The sequence below is a fragment of the Stegostoma tigrinum genome, unplaced genomic scaffold (assembly GCF_030684315.1).
Source record: "Stegostoma tigrinum isolate sSteTig4 unplaced genomic scaffold, sSteTig4.hap1 scaffold_444, whole genome shotgun sequence".
Lineage (NCBI taxonomy): Eukaryota > Metazoa > Chordata > Chondrichthyes > Orectolobiformes > Stegostomatidae > Stegostoma > Stegostoma tigrinum.
In genome coordinates this window covers 18,313-22,890 of record NW_026728372.1, presented here as the reverse complement: position 1 = coordinate 22,890, position 4,578 = coordinate 18,313, and positions in this window count along the sequence as shown.

The window sequence follows — 4,578 nt, the reverse complement described above, 5'->3', positions numbered from 1 at the left end:
CCCAGTGCCTCCCCACAAAATATAGCCATCAAATTTCTCCCCCTCAAATATTGGTCCCAAAATTCACATACTTTCCAAATTTCCTCTCTGCGAATTTCTGCCCTTCAATATTTTCGCAAACCTAAATCCAAAGTTTCACCTCCAAACTTCGCCCCCTTTCCAGTGTTGGCATCTGCATCAAATTTGTGTCATACAAATGTTTACCCCACTCCCCCATTTGGTGGGAAGTTGAAGATTTTACGCCACACCTTGCGCAGAATATTAGAGCTGCGCCCTGCATTGTCAGTCGTGATGAATTTTCTGACTAGCTGTGTGTTCTTGATTGTTTTGCATATTCAGAAGGCAGGACAGCACATCTATCATTAAGATGTCAATCTGGTGAGGCTGCAAAATAAGCCTGCTTGCATAACAAACAAAAAAGAAAATTAATGATAGACAGAGATAAGCGATCCCACAACCAATGTATCAAAGAACAAAGACCGTTCGAACACAGTAGCAGGCTGTTCAGCCCACTATGACTGTAATAACATATGACATCTTTCTGAACAAACAATCTTTCGATTCTATGTGACCATAGCTCTCTCATTCCTCCCTGTTTATATGTCTGTCAAGACGTCTGTGAAATGTTGCGATCATATGCTCCACTACACCAATTCATCTGGAACCTCATTACAGCCACATAAGATCCTCTGTGCATAAAGGCTGCCTCTCACATCAGTTTTAAACTTACCGCCTTTCACATTAAATCTGCGTCCTCTAGTAAGTGACATTTCTACTCTGGGATAAAAAGACTGTGACTATCTATTCTGTCGGTGACTCTCACTGTTTTGTAAACACCATTCTGTCATATTGTTCCTTAGTCTTTGACGTTGAAGAGACAATGAACAACGTTTATCCAATCTCACTGCGCAGCTAATACAGTCCAAACCAAACAACATGCTGGTAAACCTCTCCTACACTATCTCCAAAGTCTCCATTTCATTCCAGCTGTGTGGCGAGTAGAATTGTACACAATATTCCAATTACAGTAGTACCAAAGTTCGATATGAATTAACTTCACGAACAAAAAAATACTCAGTGCCTGGACTGAGGAAGGCCAGTAAGTCATACGCTCCAAACTTCCAAATGCTTATGCAAACACAATTACACTCCCTAGACAGAAGTACACAAACACTGATGAATACATCCACTCTCACTCACTGAGTGACACTTCCACAGGTTCGATGGGAAACTAACAGACAAAAAAAGACACAGGATCCCAACGCATACATGTAACCATCACATTTTATTGATACACTGCAACTTACACACACGATCCATAAAAGAACTGGCAAATATTATTGTTTAACGACAAAGCAAACACTGTCGAATTCCAACCAAGTACAGGTTACATCGAGTCAAAGTAAGATTTTCAGTGTTTTGGAAATGATCGTGCACAACAACTTGCAGTATTATTTGCCTCAGAACTTCCCTTGTTGACATATACTCTGACCTTTACCTAAAATGTGAAAGAAAGTATTGTGAGCCCACTTGAGATCATGCCACATGTGGCTCTCCTTATACCACATAAATCTGTTAAATTGCTCATGAAGCACCACTTCTAGGGACTGTTGGAAAAGACTTCTTCTCACTCTCCAAAGTCAGACTGATGAAGTTCCATACTTCAAACGGCATATTGAAGTATGTCTTTATCTGTGTGCTCAGCTGGATGCAAAGAACTGCCTTGAATCTATCTCAAATAGGAGCAGATGAGTGGGCCGCAAATAATGCTTCAGACAAATTTCCTTTGCAATCAAAAATCTCACTAAACATATTATATATTCATTACCCAGTTTTGGCGCGTGGATGTTTACTGTGCACATGCTGGCCGTGCCATATCCTAAATTACAATAGAAATGATATTTCCAAAATCACATGATTGGTCATGCATTGGATGTTGGCGATAAGTGCAATATGAAGAAAAACGTATGCTTTGTTTGCTCTGGGAAAACAATTTCAATGATCTCTCTGGTGAGATAACATGTTTTCTTCTTTAATCAGAAAATTCACTTCACATTTAACCAATGATTGAAATGATAAATAAAATCCATGCTTTTTCTGATGATTTACACAATGCTCAATACATTTCTCAATTCTACCGATCGTCAGAACATCCCAATGTCTCGTCTGCATCGGCAGCATTGCAGCTAATTGGCAAAAGGTTACCCTTATTGGTTTAACCCAACGGGTTTCTGGAGGAGCACAGCAGGCCAAGCTTGAAGGAGGGTCCTGAAAGAATCATCTGTTTTCCTGCTCTTCTGACACTGCCTGGCCTGCTGTGTTAATCCAGCTCCACACGATGTTATCTCAGACTCCAGCTTCACTCCTCTTACTATATCTGACCCTAATTGTTTTGATGTGTACATTGTAAAATTTTCTATCACGCATTCAGTGCATGTCAATACTGAGCTCCACCATGGATACATGTATCATCGGAACGGGCAGGATGGCATTCTGAGAGGGTTCATGTGAAGCACAGCAAGCGCAGCCATTGCAAGTGATGAGTTGGACTGAGACGTTTTAAGTAATTATTCGCTAACTTAAGAGCTGCCGAGAAAGATGGGCAACATTGGCGTGGTGTACAGGAGAATTATGAGCCAGCTTTTAACTTTGATAAGTCTGTCTGCAATTCCTTCTTTCAGGACAGAAAATTACATTTGTTTTCATTCCTGTTCTTGTCTGCTTAAGAATGGGAGTCAGTAAATCTGTGTTTTGATCGCACTGCTCTTGGTAATGCAGAGATCGTTACAAACGAAAGTTGAACCTTGCACCTAGCGACTGAGCTAACACTGAGTCACTGTTCCCGATATATGGTGTGATGGCTGTAGATGGTTATTGCACTTTTTTTCGATCACTTGACCTTGATTGTAGTGAGTGTGAGGCATTTCTAGTAACTTTAATTTTCATTGCCCTAGTTTTTTATTGCCTCCCATGTACCTACTGCAGAACTACTTGAAAGTAACAGATCAAAGTCCACTTTTACCAGATCCAGGGTATGGTATTGAAATTATCATTGTCTGAATTTAGACCCCTGAATTCAGCAACATCGGTATCCCTTTCCATAATTATTTTGAAACTTACAGAGTTTTGGTCACGAGCTCCAAAACTGTTGTCAGTCTGCCGAACCAAGGGACCATCTCTGGAAAGTCTTGACTTTCTGTTGAATCAACAGGAAACACCTGTACTGAGGTAAAATCTGTGCTCAGGTGTTGTCACCTGTTTGTGCTTAAAATTAAAAGCCACAGTTGGAGCAAAAAAGTAAATTCCAAATTAGAATTAAGGCTCCATATGTTCCTGTTGAAGATTTGATCAGGACACTGCACATGTCAGCACCAGGGTCACAGAAACTGGGAATGCATAAATATATTAAGACCTTAAATCCTGAATCTTCATACATGATGCCAGTAATCTTGTTACACGTACACAAAGGTGGAACATCAAATTTCAGCATGTCAGAGAAAGTGAGATTGAAGTGTAGTCAGTTAGAAGGAACGTGTACTAGCAGCAAAGCCTGACACTGTACATTTGAAACTGGACTGTACATCACAGAATCACTGAATCACAATGGTGATACAGCTTATGATGAGGCTATTCGCTAACCATGTCTGCACTAGCTCTTCAAACAATCGTGAATATCTCGTGCCATCATTGTGCTTTAATCTCGCAACCTTGCATTTTGCAAAGCAAAAATGAATATCCAGTGTCCTCTAGACTGACGAATTTCAATTTTGCTTCCCCAGGTTCCCACCAAATGCCCACCATATGCTAACTTGCCGCTGTGTGAAAAACAAAATTCTCACATCATCTTTGCTTCTTTTACAGATCACGTGCCTGTGCTAGTTTCCCCTGGTGCTTTGGTTTCCTCCCAGAGTCTAAAGATGCGCAGGCGAGGCGGATTGGCCATGTTAAATTGCCAGGGATATACGATCTACTTGGATTAGCCAAGGGAAATGCAGAGTGATAGAGAGACAGAACAGGGGAGTAGGTCTTTGTGGGGTGCTTTTTGAAGGGCCCATGTGCTCTCGATGAGCCAAATTGCTTGCTTCCACACTCTGAATCTATTTTATGTTTCAATTAAATCTATATTGTATCGTTCTTGTCCCATTGATGAGCGGGAATGGTTTCTTCTCATTTACTCTGCCCAGCACTCTCATTGTTTTGAAAACCTCCAGCAGATCTCTGAGCCTCCTTCTCCCATGATGAACAGTCCAAACTTCGAACCACAGAGTAATACATGTGCATCGCACGAGGAAATAGAAAACCTTTTGGCTCATCGTGTCTGCACCTGTTAATGGCAAATACCTAAATTTTATAATCCCGTTTTCCAGCTGTTAGCCTGTCCCCTCTTATTCATTAGCATTGCAACTATGCATGTAAATACTGCTTTAGTGCTCTGAATATTCTGCCTCTACTGCCCTTACAGGAAGAACAACACCTCCTCCTTCTTTGTAGCAACATGCCCCAAAGTAGCAATGAAAATGACCATCGTCCATGTCCTTCATCTGAGTGACTACTGATGTGAAGTACTCGTTGAGGGCC